The sequence below is a fragment of the Corylus avellana genome, chromosome 8 (assembly GCF_965113065.1).
Source record: "Corylus avellana chromosome 8, dhCorAvel1.hap1.2, whole genome shotgun sequence".
NCBI lineage: Eukaryota > Viridiplantae > Streptophyta > Magnoliopsida > Fagales > Betulaceae > Corylus > Corylus avellana.
This window is the reverse complement of record NC_142497.1, coordinates 14,166,712-14,179,231: the sequence shown is the minus strand read 5'-3', so window position 1 is coordinate 14,179,231 and position 12,520 is coordinate 14,166,712. Positions and strand designations below refer to the sequence as shown.

The window sequence follows — 12,520 nt, the reverse complement described above, 5'->3', positions numbered from 1 at the left end:
TAGGATGGACAATTTCCAATCTGATGGTGAGGATTGAAGCAATATGAACATGGTTCACGTGAGTTAAAAATGTGAGAGTAGTTGGTAGGAGCTAGTGTCTTACAACTAGGAGAAGCATTAAAATTACCAAACGGGAAATTCATGCTTCACCCTCGCTTTTTAAAACAAAGCACACTCCACATGAAACAGTTATAATTTTTTATTTATTTATTTTTTATTTTTAGGAATAAAATAAACAAAAATGAAATTGACACAGAAACACAAAACTAAACAGAAATACCAAAAAATTAAAAGCAAGAAATTCAGAACTCATAAAACGGACCAAGCATAAGTTTAGCAAAATTTCAGGGACTGGTTCGTTTTGGTGCAGTCTATGGGGGTGCGCTCGAGCGCAGGTGATGTGCGATGGACCGCAGATGCGTGCGAATTGTGCATTTGCTATGCGCTCGCATGCAATTCCAGAATCATCAAGCACAGGCACGTGGGATCCTTGCTACGATAGACTCGAGTGTGCTTGAGCGTAGGTGAGGTGCGATCGAGCGCCTTGGCAGGGACGAAAATTCGCCAGAAACTGCAAAAACGAACCAAACACAAAATCTTCCTTTTTTTTTTTTTTTTGTTAACAGCAGTAATCAAACAAAATAAAAATAAAAAGACACAATTGCAAAAAGAAAAATAAAAGCAAAGTCCTAATTATAACTAGTAGAAAAATAAAATCAATTTAAACAAAGATTGTTGTGCAAAATATTACTTAAATTAATAGCTAATAATTTGTACGTTTTACCTGCAAGTGCACAAGGTCAACATAGTAGTATATAGTGCAAGTACAAGATCATTCCCACGAGGATTGCTGAATTTATATTTAAAAGTAGATTCCTTAAGCAAAACAAAGATTGATTGTTGAAGTGATGATAATAAAGGGTAGGGCTTTGACATCCACAACTAATTATATTTAGCTAATATAACAATATGTCAATGCTTTGATCAAGTTATGCATATGTAATGTTTGTCAACCTTAGAGCATGTCGTATACTCCTAAAGTTATAAATTTCCCTAAGCAACAAGTTAGGCATGGCATCTACTCTAACTCTTTTCATTCCTAAGGGATTTAGCATGATTTATACTAAGTTGTTTCTTAGGAAAGCATATGTTCTATGGAAATCGACAAACACACGAGGCCTAGGGCATGGCATATTCTCCCGGTTCTCCATGTTGATTAACCCAAGAACTCGGCGTGGATTTCTTTTGTTACTTATGTTAAACCTAGGACTCGGCCATCCAAATTGATTTAACTAACTAATCCATACCACATGCATATGTTGATCAGGCATACACATATGAGGAATTCATGCAAGCAGGTATTAATCAAGTTAAATAGCACAACAAGATCATCACAAATGCGCCAATATTGAAATATTAACGAAACATAACTAGGGCTTCAATCAAGCCCTACTAATTAAATTAGCTACACATAAAGTTGATGTTAAACGTCTTCATAAAATAAAATAAAATTAAGGAAAAGAATAAATCCGAGACTTGAACTTGACGAGTTCCTATTCTCTCCTTGCAAACGTCCTCTATTCTAAAGGCTTAAGAGTCTATTTATAGGCTTTAGAAGTCCTTGGAAAAGTAGTAAACCCCAGGATTTCGTAGGGTTTCAATTCTATTACAATTGGGTGTTGGAAAACCCTAATATGGAAATAGGGACATCTTAGCCGCCACCTTGGTTTGTCTCCTGCGCACGGGTGCGCTCGATCGTAGGTCTGCGATCGATCCTTCTTCTGGCATGCACTCGATCGTTCCTGGCTTGCTTTGTGCTATGTCCTCTCGAGTACTGCGCTCGATCGCAGGTACCTTGCGATTGATCGCAGTATCAGGGAGTTCCAACTTTTCCCATCTTCTCTCTTTATGCCCAAATCACCCAGTTTTACTTCATTTTCTTCCAAAAGCTTGTAAAAACATGAAAAACACAAAAATGAATTAAAATGGCCTAATTAATTAAAACCAAAGGATTAAACACATGCAAGTTAAGGGCTGAAAATATGAATATTTTAGCACTTATCAAAGATCAATTTCCACAAACAAACAACTCCTCGACAACGGCACAAAAAACTTGATGTGCAAATTATAATTACGTGCAAGTGCACAAGTCGTGTGCAATACAGCATGTGCAAGTGCGAGGTTGATTCACAGGGAATTGCGTTGCAAAAATCAATTCTTATCTAAATTAATCTTATTTTAACCTAATTCCGAATTTTGGGATATTTGAATAAAGAAATAAACAAACATAAATTAAACAAAATGACAATAATCACATGATAAACGACTAAGGTTTCAGAATTCACTTCACCAAATTAAAGCACACATTCTCATGTTTAGTTCATACATCCGACAAGCGATTAGACCCAATGCATGTTCTATTGTTTTTATAAAATCCTATTGAATCATTTAATGAATCCATCTCTATTACAAATCACAAAACATATCTGATTTAGTTAAAAAGATCCAATGTATTCATGCTTGCACAAAAGACAATGGATATCCAAAGTAAACCAAAAGATGCAATGTATCAATTGAATGAAACATAATGAATATCCAACTTTTTCACGATTTATAAACAACAATCAATCACAATTTTGTCACACAATTGAATTGAAACGAGCATACATTACATTAAACGATGGAATTGTACAAACTAAACATAAAAATATGCAAATAAATCAATGGTGAGGCTTCATCTTCAACCTTAGTTGAAGATTTAGCCTCTCATGACAAAAGAGATCATAAAGAAACTAAAATACTTCATTGAAATCAAATTACTTATAAAAGAATTGGAGTTGAAAGCTCCAAGAACCCAGAAAACACGAAAATTGACAAAGCACGGCGCCCCTGGCTCATCTCGGTCCGTTTACAATAAGAAAAATTGATATTTATAATGTTTAGTTAGGGTTTCAGCGCTGCCAGGTCAGACGAGTGTGCTTGATCGCACTCGTGCATCAGGTTTCCTGTGGCACAGCGCTTTGGCGCTGTTGGCTTGATGGTGGGCACGACTGTGCTTGATTGCATGGCCAATACGCTCGAGCGCACTTCCATAATTGAAAATGCTTTGCTTCAACTTTCTTGCAACTTTCGTCTTAAGACCACAGTTTTCTCTCAATGACCTGCAAAACACTAAAACACCAAAACTAACCAAAACATCAGAAAGTAATAAGGTTAAAGGCTTAGTAAACATAAATTAAAGGGCCTAAAAATGCCATATTTGGCACTCAACAATCTCATCCTCTCCGAAGAGAGAGACTACATAATAAGACTTCAACTAAGAGACAGAGATAGCAATAATTTAAAACCACAATCATAATAACTAGAACAAACTCAAAGCATCATAACATATATAACTGGATCTCCAAAAGTATAGGTCAGAGACTGGTCATCAAAATAATAATACATATCATGAAAAGATGTTCTGAAAATAAGAAGGCTTACGTTTAACTAAATAAAGCATAAAGATTATATTGAGCAACTCTAGACGAACAAACCCGCTAGCATCCCATATTGACTTGAACCAGACATGGTGCTAGTCCTAAAAAATGATCCTGAGCAAATCCGTCATGATAACTAGGTGTCTCCACAGATCCATCCTCATCTAAGCTAGCTAAACATCGTAGTTAGAAATAATGGAGGGGAAATAATACAAGGGTAAATTCAACGACTTAGTTAGTAAAAATGCACACGGTGTACATGCCATTTGAATAATGAACTTAGTTGTTAATAAATCATATGCAACATTGTGACATGACAATTATTAATGGATACAATATAAATATAATATATGTTGTAACTATAAAAATCAAGTGATAGTTCAAGCTGTTTGATTTATTTGAGATATTACCCATTATCAGCAAGGTTGACGTTGTCCCGAGAGACTTGTAATACAATGTCAGTGCCCCAAACATTGAATGCTACTGTTCATAACACTAGCAACCATACTGAGTCCGACCTCGGATGGCCTACACTACTAATGATATATGTCCTGTAGTGACCCACTAATCAAATATGGCTACGCCGGTCACGAACCAACTATTAGATCCAAGGCCCATCTAACACACCGCCACTTTTGACCACACAGTTAACATGTATAGTAAGCCCATGACTGTTATTCCGCACGTACCGGTTGATAAGCGTCGAATGTTGTACATTTAAGCCCCTTAACTTGCATATGTTAATTCCTTAGCATCGTTATATTTTTTATTTTGTATTGTTTTAGTGTTTTCAGGTTTAAACGAAGATGCAAGTATTGTGACAAATACTCACCTAAATTAATAGGCAAATATTTGCTACGTTTTTCTCGCTAGTACATAAGATCAAACGATAGTATAACAGGCAAATACGAGATCATTCCTACGAGGATTGGTAAATTATGCTTAGAATGTATTTTCCTATTTAATTAACAGTTTTAAAACAATTGTCACTAATTGAATTAAAATAAAGAAATAAAATAAAAGATTAACTAATCTAAAAAAGAATTAGGGTTTTGAAATCCACCGCTAACCACACTCACATAAAATTAACAATAAGCTAATATTCCAATTATATTTAGATATTCAATGTTTGCCAACCTAAAGACATGGTATATACTCCTTAAACTATTGATTTTCCTAAGCAACGAACTATGCATGATATCTACTCTAAATCTTTTCTTTCCAAAGGAAAACATAAATCTATGAAAATCGACAACCACATGAAACCTAGGGCATGATATTGTTGATTAAGCCAAGAACCTGTGATGGGGTTCATTTGTCATTATATTAAGCCCAGGACTCGATCATCCAAATTGAATTAAATAACATAAATTCAACACACATGCATATGAAAAATTTGATCAAATAGGAATTAATCAAGTTAAACATCCAAAAGATAATTGTAGCAGAAGCGTCAATATTGTAATTTTACAGACACATGATTGGGGCTTTAAACTAGCCCTAATTAAATTACTATCTACATAATAAAAATAAAAGGGGAAGAGAAGAAAAACCCAAACTCTTCTTAATCTAGCCTTTAGTTCTTTTCCAGAACTTGTGTCTGCTTCTCCTCACTTTTTCCTAGAGGCATAGAGATCTATTTATAGGCTTAAAAAACCCTAGAAGCCTAGAAACCCTATTAGACTCATAGGTCTAAGTTATAGTTTAATTAGGATAGTGAACTCCAACTTTGATGTGGGAAAGGAGTCCTGGTGCGTCTGGGCTACGCGAGTGCGCTCGATCGCACGCCTGTGATCGATCCCTTGTGTTGGGCGCTCGAGCGCATCCTATGCTTGCGCTTGGCTTCATGTGTGATCTAGCGCTAGTGCGCTACTAGCGCTCGATCCTAGCTATCTTGCGCTCGAGCGCACCTGCACTCGGGCCTAGATTGGGCTGTGATCGATCCTATGGCTTCCAGCTTTTTCCCAATTTGTCGTTTAAGTCTGAAACTTGCTTTTCTTCAAAAACCCTAAAAACATAAAAAAAAAAAAAAAAAAAAAAAAAAAGAAACAAAAAAGAAACAAAACATCAAATAATAACAACACTAAGAGCCTAACATATATAAATTAAGGGGCTAAAATATGTATATTTTAGGCTTAAAACAAGCAAACAAATTCCATTGATTTTGGGCTTAAAACATAAAATTTTGAGATGCTAAAGAAATGGGCTTGAGCCCACTTGTGATGGGCTTGAGCACAAAACTGCACATGAGCTCAGGACCCTTAAGCACGAGCGCAAATGAGCTCGAGCGCAAGTGAGCTCGAGTGTATCAACATTGGGCTCGAGCGCACTCGCACCGACTTAACTACTATTATTGGCGCCTTCACTACAATTATATTTTGGATACTTAACTTGATTATTTCCTATGTTATTAAATTCCTCAGATGAATGTACTTAATCATCATATGCATGTGGTATGGATTTATTATTTAAGTTAATTTGGATGACCGAGTCCTGGGCTTAATAGAGTGATAAAAGAACCACAACACAAGTTATTGGATTAATCAACATGGACAACCAGAAATAGATACTATGCTCTAGGCTTCATGTGGTCGTCGATCTCCATAGATTTATGCTTTCTTGAAGTACAACTTAGTAGATACCATGCTAAATCCTTTGAGAAAGAAAAGAATTAGAGTAGATACCATGCCTAATTCGTTGTTTAGGGAGATCAATAGCTTAAGGAGTAGATACCATGCCCTTAGGTTGGCAAACATTGGGTATCTTGATATGGTTGGAATATTAGCATATTGTTTATCTTATTCGAGTATGATTAGTGGTGGGTATCAAAACCCTACCCTTTCATTCTTATTATTTCAACTCAATATTTGATTTTATTTCATTCAGTTAATTATTTAGGGAATTAATTTTAGGCATAATTATAGCAATCATCGTGGGAAAGATCTTGTAATACCCCGACTTTATAAATCATTTTAAAAAGAGTTTTAACTCCTTACTCAACAAGTTATTAGCCTTCTAAGCAAGGCCAAACAGTAAAACATATACCTTCCTTAATGGGCCTAAGCCTTAGGCCATTTTAGCAAGCAAAAGCCCAAAACCACCTTCACTGGATGAGCGCTTGTCCAGGAACCACACCGAGCGCTCATCTGAACCTCACGCCACTTTGTGAAACCGTAATCTGAAAAGCACTTTTGGCCTTTTGTAAACAGTACACGAGCGCTCAACCGAGGACCACACGAGCGCTCACACCTTTTAAGAAATCGCCTGATAAAAGCTGTGAAGAGTACATGAGCGCTCGCATGAATAGTACACACGAGCGTTCACCCCTTTTCAGGAGTTTTTCCATTTTGCCCTTAGCTTCTTCCCCTATAAATACCCTATACCCCCATTCGACCCAGCCCTCAAATTAGCCTCTGGAACCTTTGGGAAACCCTGCTACTTTAATAGTTGAGAATGTGTGAGCAAGTGCCTTTGGAGAAGGATGAGGAACCTTGAATAGCTTGCTTGTTGAGGTAACCACCATATTTCCTTTATATTTTGATGAGTTGATTACGCTTGCTTAGTTGTTAATATCTTGAAGTTTAAGCTTTCCAAGTATTGCTATTACTCTCTTAATATTACAAGCTTTGGAGATGCTACAACAAGTTCTTGTACCATTTCCTTGAAAAACAAGAATGATTTCGAAAGGGTTTTCCAAACCACCTTTGTTGATAATATGTTTTGCACTTGGATGTGCCTATTTCTTAAAAAGAAAGAGAAGTGTTTTCAAAAGGCTTTTAAACACCTCCTTGATTCTTTGTGTTGTGTTTTTCCTGTGATGCATGTGTTTATTTTGAGCCTAGATACCAACCCATAGCTTTAGATAAAGGCCTAGAAGCATTTTAGGGGCTTCTGGCCAAAACCCTAGCCCCTAGCCAAACGCTTGCCCTAAGGAACGAGCGCTTGACCAGAGGCTGGCTCTTGTGCTCCTTAGCCCTTTAAATGTCTCAAAGTCTTAGCATTCATTTTTAATTAGTTGGAACCTCGTAGAATTCTCTAGTACTGCTTATAACGATAGGCCATGTTTCATTATAGCATGGATTTGTGATGAAGACTCGAGTGAGCGTATGAGGTAAGTAAACACTTACGAACACTTTCCTTAAAAACGTGGGATATGTCAGTTGACTAGCCACGATTATGATGTGAACATGTCTACTTTTTATAATAACTCGGTAACGACTTTAATAACTAATTGATAAGATGCATCATATGATATGGGCATCGGTACGTGCGAAATAATGGCCATGAGCTTACTATATAGATCTCATTCTATGGTTAGATGTGTGTGTGTGTGGGCTTTGGATCCAATGGTTTTTGTGACCGGCGCAGCCATTCTCTAATGGTTGATCACTATAGGACGGATATCATTAGTGGTGTAGGCCACCCAAGGTCAGACTCGGTCGTGCCATTAGTGGTGGATGGTAGCGTACAATGACCAGGGCACGGGCATTATATTACAGGTCCCTCGGGACAGTGCCAACCTTTCTGAGAAGGGGTAATATCTCGGGTATACCATACATGAGAGTTATGACCTATAAACCATTAGTTTTTATGCATTAAAATACTTAGGCGCTTGACACCGGGGGTACACCACCTTTTATCAAACCAAATGACATGATTAGTTGCTCCATGTCTTTATTTGAGGAATATACTTGTACTGTAATGCTTATAGTTTTTCTCAGATTTATTTTACCTTCCTATGCATTAACTCTGATAATACTTAATGCTTAGAGGGGTGATTCCTCATTTAGCCACCAGTTGGTTTAAGTGGGGTAATTGCCAGTAATCCTGCGAGGTTAGTTAAGGCTAATTTTGGGGGCGTTACAGATCTCGCACTTGCTTTCTATACTATCGTTTTGATCTTGTGTACTTGCGAGTAAAACATACATTTATTCATCTATTATTTAGATGGATATTTGCACAACACATTTTTCTATCTCCTCTCATTTTGGATTCGACTGATTTTTCAGGTTTGGATCTTCTCTCTTCATCAGGCTGACATGATTGCTTTAATGTGTGTTCACCACCATGACAGATTTTTTTTATGAGAAACGAATAATCGTTCCTAAAGACGGCGCCAAACTGTTATAATAGTTTTCCAATACGGTGTGAACTACATATTCTTTGAGGCACTACTGATCTTCAATTTGCGTTTGTAATGCTCCCTAATGGTTGCAAAATAGAAAGAGTGTCAAAAGATCGTCTATGTCGAGAAAACTCAGCTACTTGGATAAGAGCAGTATGATGCACAAAGTTCAATAATTCAGTCTAAGGTTTATACTTAGTGTAGGAGCCTACTTATAGGCTGAGAAGTGGAGTTAGACTTGGACTAGGTTTCCTTTTTCAACTTGATGTGAGAGTTCTGAGAGTTTAATTTGGACCTGGGGTCCTACTTCAATTAGGCTTGGAGTATATCTGTTGTGTTAGATTCTTCAAAGAATTCTAATTAGACCTAAATTGAGACTCATACTCCAATAATGCTTTCTTTGTGGGCCTAACATTGGCCTTAAAGTCCAAGATCTGATGGGCTGGTTGAGTAAAAATATTTCCAACATATATGATAGTATATGAGGATAGCCACACTAGTTATGGTGTGATCATTGCTAAATTATCAAGAATGATAAATTGATAATATTGCTACTGTATAAAACAGTCAAGTGTTCAAAATGGACATACCTTGCATTGTGTTGGGCTGCCATGAACAGTGAAATGGAATCCAAATACAATTTACTTGCATATGCTGAGGATGACAAGAGCAAATATCGTTGATGAAGGTATTGCCAATTTTTCGCTTTGTTAGTGAATTTCATTGATGCTAGACTGCTAGTGATCTTAAAAAAAACAAAATGATACACTCGTTTTAGACAAATACTTACAAAGTGTTTAGATTTTATTTTCTGTTGCTGGTATTTTTTAGAAGTGTAATTTGCGAATATGAAAGAAGGTTTTTTCGTCAAATCGGATTATTAAAAATACAGAAACATTGTTTTAAAAATATTATACGCCAAAAGAAATGAAGCTAAAGTTTGAGTTTCAATCTTAGTCTGTTCAATTAAGGCATTAATTAAAGGAAAATGCAAAACGTTTGTTGCACGAGACAGTTTTGGCCTCTGATGAGGTAAGAAGGGGAGGGGGAGTAAAGAGAATGGAAAAAGAGAGAAAAAGGGAGGAGGAGGAAGACAGCGTCTCCCTCCTCCATGGCTGCCGAACGAGGGTTTGGGGGATTATAGAGGAGAGAGAAGACAGCGTTTGGCTCTCTGATTTTGAAGGGTTACTGTATTTGGGCCTTATTTAGGAGGTACTAGGTAGTAGGAAGTAAGAACTACTAGGCCATAGACCAAGTAACAACCACGTCACCCAGATCCTGATCCAACCCCAAGGCATCCCAAACAGCGCTGGAGCCATCTACAATATTGTTCCTACATGGTGGCTGAAACGCGTGCGCTTTGTCACACCCATTCACAGAGTCACACTCGTCCACTACCTTGGCCGTCGTACTCTTCCCATTATTTGCCGTAATCCTGATCATCTTCCCACATCGTGACCCTTTATCATACCACCCTGTCGAGAGCGCCACCACCAGCTCCGTGTTCTCGTGGTACCTTTCGTCGCACTCCGATGGTCCCCGCCGTCGCCACCTTCGCTGAAATCGTTCCATGTGAGATGCGCTTGCGTGGAGGATGTCACCGGGGGCGAGCAGTACTGAGGGTTGGATTGGCCTTCGCACGAGGGGTTACTCGTGGAGGGCGGGCAGTTGGTTGGATCAGGTGAGGAGCCTCCTCCTCCTCCTCCTCCTCCGCCAGAGCATTCGTGAGTACCCAGATCAGGGTCGTCGTTGCACTTGCCATTGATGCAAATGAGCTGGCCGGCACAGTCATTGAGAGTCGTACAGGGGCCATCGCAGGAGGAGATGGCGTGTGTGAGAAATGGAAGGATGATGAGGGAAAGGGAAACCAACGGCATTAAGTTTGTCATTTTGGAACAACTTAAGATCACTTTGAACTCTTTGATGGTAAATATAGAGCAAAGTTTGGCTCTGGGTCTTGTTGACAGGCAACTTTTTTCTTTCTAACTTGCCCCGCCCGTCAGGGTTTTTGGTCTTCCTTCCATATGGCTTTTGTCAATCTTGGTTGGCTTGATTAACTTGTCCAGAGGGCAGAAACTTAAGGTCTGAGTCCACCCCCACCGCAAATCAAGTAAACCAGCTCAATCCTCTTATCCTTCTAACAATCCCACCCAAAGCTGGCGTCATAACCCCCTTCCTTTAAAATAAAACAGAGAGAAGAAAGAACTAAGAAGCAGAGGATAAAATAGACGGAAAGAAACAAAAGGATGACAAACAGAAACAGAGGAAGAGAGGGAATTGATATTGAATTTGAAGCTCGATTTTGCATTGAGAAATAAAATTAAAAATTGGGTGATTGGGTGATGATAAGCTTGATTTTAACTCCAGATGATCCTGGGTTTCGGGTTGTGATTTTCAGATTTTGGTTGTTTGTTCTGTTTTCGTCGAATTTGACTTAAACTCGTGGGTTGATTTTGAATTGAAGAATGAAAGTGGTTTGAGCACCTCGAAGAGGTTTACCAATTACAAGTTTGAAGTGGCGTTTGGGGGGAAGAATGTTATGAAATTTATACCGATTGGATTGAGTTTGAACAGAAACTTGTGGGTTGATTTTTGGGTATTTGAATTTTGAGTACTGACCAATCGAGTATGGAGCTCAAAAACCAGATTTTTGGACCGTGAGTTATGAGCAGTTGTAGTGTCTTATGGAGCATATTTTCAGTCGAAAATCCAACTTCTGGGTTGTTCTTTTTAAGGACACAAAATTAACCTACAACCAAATACACTGAAGGAAGAAAAGAGATGGCCGTGGGTCTGCAGAAACGGCGCTGGCCAATTTCACGGCTGCGTCACGCCAGTAAATCTAGTTGGGTCATTTTCTTTGGCGTCGTGAGTCACTTTTTTCGGCCTTTTAAGGTGATAAAATTTTTTAAGAGTTAACCTTCTGCCTCTAGGTTTTAATTTTAAATCTAAAAACGAGTTTTAAAGCATTAAGAACGAGTTTTGAGACGGGTCACGACTGATCAGACTTAGCCGGAAGAGGCATTAGAAACGGGTTTCGAGGTGGGTTACGGCCGGCCAGACCCGTGGGTCACACCATACACGGTGGGTCTAGCGAGACCCACGGCTGAGTCTGTCGGCCACGAGCGTTTTTGTTCTCTTTCTCATTTTGATTTGGTGCGTTTGTTATTACTTTCATTTTTTGTATTTTTCTTAAATTGATAATGTATTACATGGTGATTGGATGCTGTAAAAGGGCTTGTTTACACCAAGACCTCATAGTAGGGGCTCTCAAGGATCAATTGGTGATCTCAAGTCAAGTAACTTTGGGAGCATTTTAAGACTTTTAATGAATTTTCTTATGGAAAATTTCAAAAGAATCACTCAATTCTTACGCGTTTTGAGAAAACTTCTAAAATTTAAATACTTTCAATTTTACCTTTTCAACATTTAATTTGATACAATCTACCTATTTCCGTAGGGTTTGACATTAAATAAACGTTAAAATTGATGAAATAATCTTTATACCCCTAAAACTTTTATAAAATTTTAAATTTACCCTTAAATTCACATTAAAAATTATACGAGGTGGACCATTCTATATGAATTTTTTTTCCTGGTGGGTGGGAGTATTGTGAGGATGTAGCAGGGAGTCATATATAGCAGTCAAACTTTAATCTAAAGAAAGCATGCATAGATTATAGAAACCGATATAAAACGCAGCAGAAATTGGCATATAATTTTGGCATTTGGGTTTTAATTATTTTGTTTTGATTAAATTGGGAGGTAGGACAAAGGGTGTAAAGTAATAAATTGTTTGAATTAAAAAAAGAAACGGTATAAATAAATAAATAAAGAAAATCCTTAGAAAAGAGTAGTTGTGGACAGAAGGTATAACCGCTAAGTCTGAAAAACGAGAATTGCAAGCTACGTCAAA

General features: G+C 37.8%; 1 pseudogene; it reads right to left on the bottom strand.

Annotated features, from left to right (window-relative positions):
- Nucleotides 1–9,542: 9,542 nt before the first annotated feature.
- LOC132164487 (kiwellin-like) lies at nt 9,543–10,493 on the bottom strand (annotated as a pseudogene).
- Between the last annotated feature and the right edge of the window lie 2,027 nt (nt 10,494–12,520).